This window comes from Bos taurus, chromosome 15 (assembly GCF_002263795.3).
Source record: "Bos taurus isolate L1 Dominette 01449 registration number 42190680 breed Hereford chromosome 15, ARS-UCD2.0, whole genome shotgun sequence".
NCBI lineage: Eukaryota > Metazoa > Chordata > Mammalia > Artiodactyla > Bovidae > Bos > Bos taurus.
In genome coordinates, this window is record NC_037342.1 from 40,635,068 (window position 1) to 40,648,994 (window position 13,927).

The following is a 13,927-nucleotide window of genomic DNA, read 5'->3' on the forward strand; positions in this document are numbered from 1 at the left end:
AGTTGCTGTCCTTTGTTGCCCTGGAGATGCTGGTTTGTGTATATGAGGTGGGTGCTTGTGGGTATTTGCTGAGTGTCTGTGTAAGCAGACTGGACTTCTTCATCACAATACATTCCTGGAAACTATGTCATAATGTGGTTTGTCAAAATTTCCTGAAGGAATAGCATTTGTTCTCCTTGAGGAGTTGGTTGTGCTTCTGACTAAAGATACAGGCCAGAAATAAATTATAAATGTGATCAACAATCTGTCATAAGCAGAAGGCACAAATACCCAAATATCCTCAATAAGTTCTAGGGCTAAAATTACCCTGCAAACCTCACCAGGAAGCTAATATGGACTCCATGGGAGACTCCAAGTACTGTGGTCTTTCATTCAATCATTCATTCATTCATTCAAGGGCTGTGAGGATCATTGCGATTCATTTTCAACATTCAACTACATTGTAAGTTATAGTCCTAACCCCTACCACCCCAGAATGTGACCTTGTTTGGAAACGGGGTCTTAACATAGGTGATCAAGTTAAAATGAGGTCATGAAGGTGGGCCTTAATCCAATATGACTGGTGTTCTTATTAAAAGGGACAAGTGGGACCTAGAGACAGACATACACAGAGGGAAGATGGTGTGAACCCACAGGAGAGGATCATGTGAAGATGGAGGACTGGAGTGATGCATCTACGGGCCAAGGAATGTCAAGGATTTGGGGTGAAACACCAGAAGCTAGGAAGAGGCAAGCAATGATTTTCCTTCAGGTTTCAGAGGGATCATGACACTGCCAACATATTGAGGTAGGACTTCTAACCTCCAGAACTGTGAGACAATACATTTCTGTGGCTTTAAGGCACCAGCATATGGCATTTTGTTATGGTAGCCCCAGGAAACTAACATGAGCAGCCATGGTAATCCTACCCTCTTGGCCCAATCCTGGCCAAGGAGCCATAATCAAAAAAACTGCTAGGCTGGATTCTGAGAAGTTTCTGCCTTTCTTTCTCCAGGTGCCTGGATGGGGCTCTGGGAATTGCTGCAGTCATCATACTGCAAGCCTAAAGGACAAGGCCCTCACTGAGGAGGGCAGGGAGTGGATGGGTAAGGACCTGGGATGGCTGACTTTGTTGAGCTGCTCCTTCAGCCATGCTGGAGCAAGCCCAGCCTTTGCAGTCCTGTCAGGTGAGATGATACACTTCCCTGTAGTTTGAGGCAGAAGGTGCAGTGAACTCTCCTCGCCAAACCAGTGTCCTGCTGGATAGACTGTCACGTATGCTCAGCACTACCCCCTGCCACCTCCCTCATGCCACTGAGCCTCCAGCCCCATCTCAACCTCTATTATACAGCTCAGTATTAATTGTGATGGATCATTTGCAAGGACGGCTGTAATGATCCCTCCTTTCCTGTACTTTGTAATGCAACTTTGTCGCCCCTTCCATCAAGAGGTGGGGTTTATTTTTCCATCCCTTAAGTCCAGGCTTGGCCATGTGACCTGCCATGTTGTTCAGTCGCTCAGTCGTGTCTGACTCTTTGCAACCCCATGGACTATAGCACACCAGGCTTCTCTGTTCTTCACTATCTCCTGCAGTTTGCTCAAATTCATGTCCATTGAGTCGATGATGCCATCTGACCATCTCATCCTCTGTGGCCCCCTTCTCCTTCTGCCCTCAATCTTTCCCAGCATCAGGGTCTTTTCCAATGAGTTGACTCTACCCATCAGGTGGCCAAAGTATCGGAGCTTCAGCTTCAGCATCAGTCCTTCCAGTGAATATTCAGGACTGATTTCCTTTAGGATTGACTGGTTTGATCTCCTTACTGTCCAAGGGACTCTCAAGAATCTTCTCCAGCATTATAGTTCAAAAGCATCAATTCTTTGGCACTCAGCCTTTTCATGGCCCAACTCTCACATCCATACATGACTACTGGAAAAACCACAACTTTGACTATACAGACTTTTGTCAGCAAAGTGATGTCTCTGCTTTTTAATATGCTGTCTAGGTTTGTCATAGCTTTTCTTCCAAGGGGCAAGTGTCTTAATTTCATGGCTGCAGTCACTATCTGCAGTTATTTCAGAGCCCAAGAAAATAAAGTCTGTCACTGTTTCCATTGTTTCCCCATCTATTTGCCATGAAGTGATGGGACTGGATGCCATGATCTTAGTTTTTTGAATGTTGAGTTTTAAGACAACAGGAAATTAGTAAATAAGGCACAGACAGAGGCTTCAGAAGTGCCTAGAAATTAGGGCTTGTCTTTTGGCTGCAGTTGGGACCCTGGGACCAGGGTGCAAATGGACCTGAGCTAGCCGGCTAGAAAGGCCATGTGGAGGAAAACTGAGGCTCTCCAACTGACAGCCAGCACTGTCAGATGTGTGAGATGCGTGTGATGGGTCTGGGATCATCCAACATTATTCAACTGCCCATAACTGCAGCCACATAAATGATCCCAGGTGAGAGCAGCAGAAGACCCACTGAGCTGAATCCAGCCTGAACTGCTGACTCACAGAACTACAGACAAATAAAATGGCTGCTGTTTTAAGTGACTAAGTTTTGCAGTAGCTTGTTACACAGCGGTATCTAGCTGATACACTGACAGACGATCCCCAATCTGGCACAATTCTCTAAGATTCATTCATATGCCAGGCACTGTGCAAGGAACTGTGGATGCTGTCATGAGAAACAACAGACCTGCTCTCTGGTTTCTTGGAAGGACTTAGGATATTATTATATTCAAGGCACTGCGTCAAAAGCTTTAGATACTTTAACCCAGATGGGAGGTTTGCAGCTATCACCCTCTCTTCTTGCTGAGGAAACCAAATCTCAAAAAGTTGGAAAATTACCCAATGTGGCAGATTACATTTTCCTGAGGTACTTGCAGCAATCTCTGCTATCTGAGGCATTCTACTAGAACCTTGCCACTTCCCATCAGGAGGGAGACTCTAGTTCTGCTCTTGAATCTGGATGAGCTTGTGATTTGATTGTAAACTAAAAAAGTGCAGCAGAAGGGACACTGGATGGCTGCTGAGGATAAATCATAAAAGAAGCTACAGGTTCTACTTTATGGGCTAGGACACTCTTCTCTGAAGCTCTGAACTTCCATATAAGGTTGCCAGACTATGTTGAGTCATCCCCAGCCTTGTAATCTTCCCCCTGGAGACCCAGGATTCATAGACCAGAGATAAGCTGTCCCCACCATGCCCCGTCCAACTCAGAGAATGCTGAGCATGGTACAAAGCTTGCGGTACACTACTAAGTCTTAAGGAGATCTGTTACGCAGCAATACTGGTGAAACTCCTAAGGTTACACAGCCAGATAAGAAGAAGGAACACGAGGTCAGACTTTGATCCTGGAATTCTGACCCAAGAGCCTGTTTCCAGCTTCCCCTCAGAAAGCCTATTGTTCCCATGCTCCTCAAGTTCCCTTCCAGATAGAAGCTTGGCTCCCCAGCTCCCCCAATACTACCAAATCATCATAAGCAACCACTCTACCCACCCACGTCCATGCTGGGGCTGCATGCTTCTTACTCAACTGCTCCCAGGCTGCCACCTTCCAAGTCTCCTCCTTACTGGGAATTTGGTCTCCTTCCTTACCTGGGCTCCATGACAACAGTCTCCCAGTCTTTGGGAAGGAGCCCCACTTTCCTTGATTTTCAGTTCTTGCTTCACAAGTTTGCTTTGCTCCCCATCAAACTCCATGTGAAAAATGCACCTGCTATCTGTACTTACTGTGTACCAGGCACACAGTAGGGATACAAAGTAAAATGAGCTGTGCATTCATTTCCTATGGCTCTCTAGAAAATTGCCACAAACTTAGTGGCTTAAAACAACATAAATTTCTATCTTACAGTCCTGAACACTGGAAGTTCAAAATGGGTTTCATTGGGCTAAAATCGAGATGTTTTCAAGGATGAATTTCTTCTGGAAGGTCTAGGGGAGACTCCATTCCTTTGCCTCTAATGCTTCCTGAGGCTGCCTGCATTTACTTACCTCATAGCCCCTTCTTCCGTGTTCAAAGCCACCATTGTAGCATCTTCAAACTTCTCTCTGTCTCTCTTGTCTCACTTTTCTATTTCTAACACTTGTGATTACATTGCACCTCTCCCTTAGATGATCCAGTAAAATCTCCTTATCTCAAGACTCTTAATCACATCTGCAAAGTCTCTTTTGCATGAAGATAATATCTTCTGAGATTCTGAGCATTAGAACATGGAAATTTTTTCACACCCTCTCTTTCCCTGTGTTCAGGTGTGATGACTATGCAGCTGAGTTCTGGTCAACAGGGTGCAAGCGGAAGGAATGGGCTCCACTTACAGACCTGACCACAGCCACCTCCCCAAGAGACTCTGCTTTTCCCGTAAGTGAAGAGAACTCTGAGGACCCAGAGGAAGAGGACTGCAAGGTAGAAAAAGTCAGGGTCCCTGAAGGACATAGGACAGTCTCCCCACTGACTCATGTTCTAGTTTGACATCAATTAAGATGTTGAAATTTGAGGGGCATTTCTTGCAGTGGTTAACCAAACACTGACAATACACAACTAGAGAAATGTACTTTAAAAGAACTTGTATAAATGCATTTCGTGTATTTTATATGGTATTCAATTTCATAAGTAAATATCAGATTTACTTATTATAATAAGTTGATCAATGACATGGACTGAACAAGAAGGTTACTTGATAAGCACAAAAAAGTGAAATCAGGAATCAGGCTACTCAGCTGTGGGCGGTCCTCTGCATCTGACAGATTTCTATGTTTTGCACTTTGCTGGGTCTCAGACAGTAAAGAATCTGCCTGCCAAGTAGGAGACCCAGGTTCAATCCCTAGGTCAGAAAGATCCCCTGGAGAAGGTCATGGCTACCCACTCCAGTATTCTTGCCTGGAGAATTCCAGGGACAGAGAAACCTGGGAGGCTACAGTCCGTGGGGTTGCTCAGAGTCGGACATGACTGAATGACTAACACACTGATCGGCACAAAGAGATAACTGCAAGTGGAAAACAGGGTATTTTAATCTATCGTGATCTCTAGAAATTCTTCGCTAAACAGATCTCCAGAAAAGTTTGATTCTGAGGTTAGCACAGAAACAAGTTAATGTTTTGAAGAGCTTCTACACTGATTTATTTTTATGTTGTTTATTTTCAAAAGCCTCAAAGACAGTTTACTCAAAACCTGCAGGATAAATAAAACCAAAACCAGGCAAATAAGAACAAGATATGAGCCCAGTGGTCAGGCAACTGGAGTTAAGGATTTCATGGGCAGAGAAGCAGGAGTGTGTTTCTACATATGCATGATGGGGAGAAAGGGGGCAGGAGTAGGTAGGAAGAGCCTATGACCTTGGAAATATGTAACTTGTTTTCCAAAATGGTCCTTTTGGGCAAATGATGGAAGGGTCCCACATCTAGATTTCTCTGTGTTTCACTAGAGTAAGAGTTGAGGGTCCCTATAACTACAGAGAACAGAGCCTGGGACTCCCAGTACTGATGTACATGAACATTGATAGAGAGGCTGGGGAGGGCTGGGACCCCAGAGCAGTCACTTCTGGGCAGTGATCAGTATCTTACCCATGACACTTTATGGGAGATTGGGTCTGTGTGTCAATGGGATTGGTTGGAAGGTGAGTCCTGAGAAGACCCTGTTGCCTCTGATACCAAAAGACATAGAAAGTTCTGAAAGCCTAGCCAACAAACAGGCAAGGCAAGCATGAGACATATCACCACTGAGGAGCCCAGGACTGTCGACTAGCCTGGGCAGCCCACCAGGAAGGACCTGCTGGGGGAAGAAGGATGTTCCCATCGATGAGCACATAGTCTGTGCCAAGCTCTATGCTCTGCTCTTTACATATAGTTCAGCTGACCAACCACCCTGGGGGCAAGTACTTTTAATCTCCAATTTAGAGATGGGGGATCCAGTCTTAAGAGAAGGAAGTCAGTCCCAAGAGCACAGGGATGTTCGTGGCAGAGCTATCCCTGGAACTCGATGCCGTGGGAGCCAAGTCCATATTCTCAGACACCTGCCGAGGTGTCTGGGAACAAACCACCGCTGTGGTTTTGCGACTTCCCTCTAGAACTCGACTCTGACTGAAATAGACCGGAAGAAGGAGGCACTGTGGCCCTCAGTTTCACAGTGAAAGTTGTAAATGTTCCAGGGCTGTAACCGCTGACCTTGACCAGCACTGAGTGAGACAGGAAGCTGCAAAGCCAGGGTACACGGTGTGCACTGGTGGCCCTCATCCTGGGCACCGGGGCCGCGGGCACCATGTGCTCCCATCTTCGTGGCCTTTCGGGCCTCAGATTTCATAGGTCCAGTGACACAGGCCTCCTGGAACAGCGCAGGGGCCCTCAGAACACTCTGAACTTCTCGTTGTTTACACAACAACCCCTGCTATAAGCTTTCCAAGGTTAATCACCTTGTAACCATCATGTTAGAAGTGGGGAGACTGAGGCACCAAGAGGTGTGTGCCTAAATCAGTATTAATAAACTAGTGAGAGTGATGAACTGGTGGGCCTTGTTCCCCAGGCATGTTCACTAAATATCTGATGCACCGATTTTTTTTTTTTTTGGAAGTTGCTCAGTCGTGTCTGACTCTTTGCGACCCCATGGACTATACAGTCCATGGACTTCTCCAGGCCAGAATACTGGAGTGGTTAGCCATTCCCTTCTCCAGGGGATCTTCCCAACCCAGTGGTTGAACCCAGGCGTCCCACATTGCAGGTGGATTCTTCACCAGCTGAGCCACCAGGGAAGCCCAATAGTGGGCTCCGATTAATAGCAGTACATAGGAATAATAGGGGCTTCCCTGGTGGCTCAGTGGTAAAGAATCTGTCTGCCAATGTAGGAGACATAGGTTCTATCCCTGGGTCAGGAAGATCCTCTGGAGAAGGAAACAGTAACCAGCTCTAGTATTCTTGCCTGGGAAATCCCATGGCCAGAGGATCCTGGAGGGCTACAGTACATGGGGTCACAAAAGAGTCAGACACAATTTAGCCACTGAACAACAGGAGTAATAACCATCTTCCCAGTAAAATACCGACTTTACCTCTGGGTGGACCCCGCCAGCTGTGGACCAGGTGAGCCACAGGTGTATGGTCAGCGTTAAGTTCTAGATGTCAAGGGGTTGACTGGTGGTACAAAAGGCCCCCATCCACTCCCCAAAGCTAGTGGTTCACCTGCCAGAGCAGGCACCTCACATTCTCACGTGGCCGTGGGCATGGAACGGGGCTTCTCCCTTCCTTGCACTGGCAGATACAGGTCTTCACAAGCCCCCAAACTACCAGCCCCCTAAGTGTCTGTTTGCATTTGCTTGGTGACAGTGTGAGATCGTAGGTCACCTTTGCTTTCTAAGTGACCCTGATAGCTACCCGAGTCCCAGCTGCCCAACAGGAGTTCCATGGAAGATGCAACCCACTCTGCTCCTTTCTTTAACAAAGCTGCTGCCCAAACCCCTTTCCCCTCAGCCCTCCCCTATAAACTAGATCAAGCCAGGATATCTTCAGGTAAGAAATGACCCGCAGATATTTTAGCAGACTGGAGTTTGATTGATGGGAATGTGGACTTTTCTCCAAAATTAAAGTTTTTGGTACTTTATTACTTAAAATTAAAAAAAAATTACACAGCATTTATACACAACTTGCTTTATCTGGGCATTTAGTTTTATTGTTGAATGCTTTCTTTAGAAATTTCCATGAATTCCTTAGAGAAGGAGGGTGGGACTGCTGGAAGAGAGAAGGATAAAGAAGGAAGAGGCACAAGGCCTGGCTATGGTGGGTCCGGAACACCTGTTAACTGAGTGAGTGGTGGATGGATGGATGGATGGATGAGTAAAATTATCACCAAGCAGTTGATCTAAGGGATCCTTGCTCCTCCCTTTCCTCTTTTGGTCACCTGCAAAATAGTGTCCAGAAATCCTAAGTACTTCACCCAAACACTCACATGTTCAGGCTTCAGCCCCATGTTGAGGGGCTGTGGAACACCTGAGGCCCCGGCCGGAGCAGCAGTTGACACGGGCCAGGTGCCCACAGCATCCACCAGCCCTTTCCAACCTGGGTTGTTAAACCCAGCCACATGGTTCCCTCATGGGTTCCCAGAGCACCCCACCAAGGAGGCAGGGGGGCTCTCTCCTGTTATGCCCTTGGGGTCCTGCACCTCTGACTGAAAGGGCCACCACGCCAGCAGGAGGAGGGGTGGTCAGGATCGACACACCAGCTGGACACCAGCATGAGGAGACTGCCCCAAACTTAGGGGATCTGAGCACTTCCAGAGTCCCAGCCAGTGTCCCAACCTTTATAAACTCACTCCCCAATAACACCAGAGCACTTTGTTTTACCTCCCCAGCAAGCAGGAAAACTTGAAGTTTGACCCATAGGTTAAATTATGAGAATAATAAAAATATTGTATATTCATTTTCAAACGCAACATCCATCTCAGACCCTGGTAGCATCCCCTAGGGGCCCAAGCCCCCGGTTTCTTCACCACTCCCCTAGGGAAGCACTGCCCTTGATGACGAGAAAGCACGGGTCCCCCCCTCCTCTGCTGAGTGGCAGCACACAGTACACTCTGCCCTCAGTTCCGTACCCCTCAGCCTGGTCCTAAGAGTTAGGGGGGTGGGAGGGCAAAGCCAGTAGAGCCATTTGCTCCCCGCAAATCTGGGCCCCCTACTTGTGACTGCTGTTCTCAAGAAACTTTGAGCAAAGGAACCGAGTCAACTGGCTTACAGCATCATTCCTCAGTTAAATCCACTGACTCTTTTTATATCTAAAAACTCTGAGCATGAAGAAGCGATCTAAATGTGTGTTGGGGCAGAAGAATCTCAAATCTGCAAACTGCCAAGGCTTGCTAAGGATCTCAAAAGAGTTAACCTAACTTACTGAGGGACAGTACCCCATTAGAGAGACCTTGGGAGGAGGATGGCTGAGATGACCCTGACAAGCGAGAAGCAGCTGAAAGAAATGGGGACACTCATTTTGAACAGCATGCAGCTGGCCACTGTTTTCAACTCTCTGGATGGTTCCAGTGGAGAAGAGAAGCGGACTTGCTCAAAGGGGGCCCCACAGGTGAGGACAATGAAGGAGGGCCACATGGAGGTAGATGGCAGCCAGGTGAGGGACAGCCAGTACTCATGAGCCATCCTGACCGGGGACAGCTGGCCTGTAAGGCAGTGAGGTCCCCATCCCTGGAAGCATCCAAATATCCATTCTTTCATTTATTCGGTCAACATATATGCATTGTTGCATATATAAGCATATGCCAGCTACATATATAAGCTACACTTTGAGGGCCAGACAGGCAAGGTTACTACTATCAGGTAGCTTACGTTTTAGTGGGGAAGACAAATAATTTTTTAATTATACAAAAAAATTAAATAGGGTTATGGGAGAGTACATTCCAAGTGTCTCCCCTGAATTGGGTCACAGGGTGAATATCAAGCAGAAGCAAAATGGCCTCTTAGCAAGGAAGGTGTTCAGGGAGTATCAGCTAGGGACCTTTGAAACCCCTTCCATTCTGAGTCCATGGGGATCTCACATAATACTACTTGGCCATTTGTTCCCTAATGACTACTGGGTGAGCCTCCCCAGAAGGTGGATATAGCTGAAGGAACCTTGACCTGACTCCCCCGTGGGCATGTGTTTGGGGCCAGGGGGTCCCAGGCACAGTGAGGTGGTAGCTTCCCTTATTTCCACCTGCCACTTCCTTGTGTTTTGCCTGCCTCACAGGCTTGGTTGCATAACTGCTGTGCTTGGTTTTATAGCTTAGCACAGCATGGAGCTTGTAAATCTTCTTTCACATCATGAAATGCCAGCAAATTCACAGCCAGGGATTCTTGTTCTCATAAAGTCCTCACACCAGCAGCCTTGCATCTAAAAGTGTCCTCTGGACTGATGAATTGATGTCAGAACTGCTCTGGAGCCAAACACGGAGGCAGGCAGTCCCTGCCACCCACTCGACTTCCCTGAAGCTCCTAGAAGTGAAGGTCATGACTGCCTGGCACAGCCCCTCAGATGCGGCTCCGAGGAAGCAGAGGGGCGAACATGGCAGTCCCACACCGGGAACTGAGCACATTTATCTTCAAGCCTATCTGAGGGGAAGAACAGAACACACTTCTAAGCAGTATGCACAGTGGTAATCCATGTCAGGAAACACTTAAATTTATGCTAGCCAGTGACTCTCAACCCTGGATCCTGTTAGAGTAACCTGTGATGTTTTTGAAAAATAAGCTTACAGAAAGAGGCATTTCCGATGGAGATTCTGATCCAGTAGAATCCAGCATCTAGAAAGGGGCCCCTGCGTCTCTATGTGTCACAGGCAAACATTCACCACCTAATTCATAAGAAAAATAGAAAACAAACAAAGACACGGTGGCAGCTTTCTAAAATGGCCCCAAAGATCCCCACTTCCTAGGACATATGCACTTGTGTGATCTGCCCCCCCTGTGAGTGGGCTGGGCCTAGTGACTCACCTCTATGAAGCAGAGCAGAATGATGGAACGTCATTTCAAGACCAGGTTACGAAAGGACTATGACTTCTTTATGCGCACCCTCCTCCCTCTCTTCCTCTCAGGAAAGACAGCTCCCATGTTGCTAGTTGCCCTGTGGAGAGACCCATATGGCAAGGAGTTGATGTCCCCAACCAATAGCCACCAAGGACTAGAGGGCTGCTGGCAGCCACATGAGTGAGCTTGGAAACGCATCTCTCTCTGTCGAGGCTTGAAATGACTGCTGTCACAATGACACCTTGATTGCAGCCTTGTGAGTGATCCCAAGAAAAAGGAGCCCAGTAAAGTGCTCCCAGATGCCTGATCCACAGAAACTTTGAGAAAATAAATGTTTGTTTTAAGTTATGTTTTTGGGATAATTTGTTACATAGTAATACGTAACTAATACACACATTCGCAACAAGACATTCATGGTGGCTCATCTAGGGTAGTCTGATTATGAGTGATCTGTATTTTCTTCTTTTTGTTCACCCATATTTTCTAATTTTAAAAAATTACCATGGATTTTGTTCAAAATGAAAAAACAAAAATCATTTTCAAATTATGTTCAAAAATATTCTAGAGGAAAATATCAGAGAAAAGTTTTTGTAAATTTATGTAAGGCAAAGCTTTTAGACAAGTCACAAAAAAGGGTAATCCAAAAAGTAAATAAATTGGACTTTATCAAAATTAAAAGCTTTTGCTCATCAACAAACATCGTTTGAAAAACATGAAAACCAAGCCAGGAATTAGAAGAAAAGATTTGTAAATCATGTTTGATAAAGGATTTGTTTCCAGAATGTTTAAAGAGCAACAAGACAAGTCAATTAAAAAATGAGCAAAAGATTCTAATAGACATTTCCCCAAAGAAGATACACAAATGGCTAAGAAGCACATGGAAAGATGTTCATCATTAGTCATTAAGGAAATGTAAATTCAAACCACAGAGAGATACTAATGCTTACCTATGACACCATCCTTATGGCAGAAAGTGAAGAGGAACTAAAAAGCCTCCTGATGAAAGTGAAAGAGGAGAGTGAAAAAGTTGGCTTAGAGCTCAACATTCAGAAAACGAAGATCATGGCATCCAGTCCCATCACTTCATGGGAAATAGATGGGTAAACAGCGTCAGACTTTATTTTTGGGGGCTCCAAAATCACTGCAGATGGTGACTGCAGCCATGAAATTAAAAGACGCTTACTCCTTGGAAGGAAAGGTATGTTCAACCTAGATAGCATATTCAAAAGCAGAGACATTACTTTGCCAACACAGGTCCATCTAGTCAAGGCTATGGTTTTTCCTGTGGTCATGTATGGATGTGAGAGTTGGACTGTGAAGAAGGCTGAGTGCTGAAGAATTGATGCTTTTGAAGTGTGGTGTTGGAGAAGACTCTTGAGAGTCCCTTGGACTGCAAGGAGATCCAACCAGTCCATTCTGAAGGAGATCAGCCCTGGGATTTCTTTGGAAGGAATGATGCTAAAGCTGAAACTCCAGAACTTTGGCCACCTCATGCGAAGAGTTGACTCATTGGAAAAGACTCTGATGCTGGGAGGGATTGGGGGCAGGAGGAGAAGGGGACGACAGAGGATGAGATGGCTGGATGGCATCACTGACTCAATGGACATGAGTCTGAGTGAACCCTGGGAGTTGGTGATGGACAGGGAGGCCTGGCGTGCTGCAATTCATGGGGTCGCAAAGACACGACTGAGCGACTGAACTGACTGATTAGAATGACAATACTCAAAACAATAAGTGTTGGTGAGGATGTGAAACAAGTGTAACCTTGATACTATACATTGCTAGTGAGAAGGTAAAATGGAAAGTTTTGGGACATTCTTTGGTGATTTCTTAAAATGTTTAATATAAGCTTACCATATGACTCACTCCTAGGTATCTATCTACCCAAGAGAATTGGGTAAAAACATGTCCACACAGAGACTTGTGGGTAAATATTCATAGCAATTTTCTTCTTAATAGGAGAAAACTGGAAATAATCCAAATTTCCACCAACGGATGAATGGATGAACAAAATGTGGCAAATCCATACAATGAGATACTACTCAGCAACAAAAAGGAACAAAGTCATAATTCATGCTGCAACATCACTGGATCAAAATAATGATATGATAAGTAAACATAGCTATGTAGAAAAAGAGTACATAATGTACAATTCTGTTTTATGAAATGTCCATAAAGGGTAAATCTCTATATATAGTAGATCAGTGGTTGTTTGGGGCTGGAGTGGGAGTGAGTTTGGTCATAAAAGAAATTGAGGAAATGTATTGTGATGACCAGTATGTTCTAAATCTGGACTGTGGAGGTGATTGGCATGGATGTATAAATTTATTAAAAATCATTAAATGAACAACTTACAATGGTGAATTTTATGTTTCATAAAGTATACCTCAATAAAGCTGTAAAAATGTTATGTTCATAAGCTTGAACCCAATAATTTCATAACAAGGGCATAATTGGAAAGGCACACAAAGGCTCATGTCAAGTATGCTCATAACAGTGTTTTAAGTTAATGAAAGTGAAAGGGAACTCTCTCAGTTGTGTCCAACTCTTTGTGACCCCATGGACTATAGCCTACCATGCTCCTCTGTCCATGGGATTTTCCAGGCAAGAGTACTGGAGTGGGTTGCCATTGCCTTCTCGAGAAAAACTGTAAAAATCTCTGAATATTTAATAATAGATAATACATGCTTAGTAAGTGATGATCCACTTGATAGAATACCATGCAGCCATTAAAAATGGTATTTACAAGGGATTTTTAATGATCTGGGGAAATGCTGAGGATAGATTACAAAATTGTTCTTATGGCCAGATTTCTGCTGTTCCCCCCCCCCCACCACAGAAAGAATCTATATAAAAATGTTCATTTTTAAACATAGCTAAATTTGTTCTGTGAATGGATGTGTCTACATACGCAGCACAACCAGAGGCATATCTGAATATAGTTATTTTTTTTCCTCTTGCACATTTATAAATAGGAAACTGCTGATGCCTATAAGTCATTTCTATTTTCTTCTTTGTCCTTCCATTATCTTTCTGTATTTTTTTTCTATAAAGCATGTATTCATTTTAAAATCTGGAAAGAAAATATTTAAAGGAAGGAAAGCAATGGCAGTCCCTCCTTGCATGGGCAGAGGAGAGGCTGAGGTATCCTGAGTGCGGGGCACACCGCGGCCTCAACAAAATGATGTAGAGGGCTTATCAGCACATGCAGGCATGAATGGCAGTGAGCACACCTGCAAACAGCTGTCTGGGTCCCATTCATCCCAGCGTGGACTCACAGCCGGTTAGAGATGAAGGAACAGGGCAGGTGCTGTTGCAAGGACGCTTTCCCCTCATTGGCCAAGAGGAGGAGATGCTTCTGCTGTGGAGAGGCCCCAGGGCTGGTTGCTTTGTCATTGCAGGGGGACAGAACAAGGAGCAAGGATCTCAGAAACAGTTGCATGAGTCTTAAAAGAAACTGCTGGAAA

General features: G+C 45.3%; 1 long non-coding RNA gene across 1 annotated transcript; it reads left to right on the forward strand.

Moving 5' to 3' along the window:
• Positions 1 to 51: 51 nt before the first annotated feature.
• On the forward strand, positions 52 to 13,051 carry LOC112441627 (uncharacterized). The gene is made up of 5 exons (XR_009490661.1): positions 52 to 442; positions 579 to 787; positions 995 to 1,085; positions 4,225 to 4,333; positions 12,420 to 13,051. It is a non-coding gene; the product is annotated as an uncharacterized lncRNA (long non-coding RNA).
• The last annotated feature ends 876 nt before the right edge of the window (positions 13,052 to 13,927 follow it).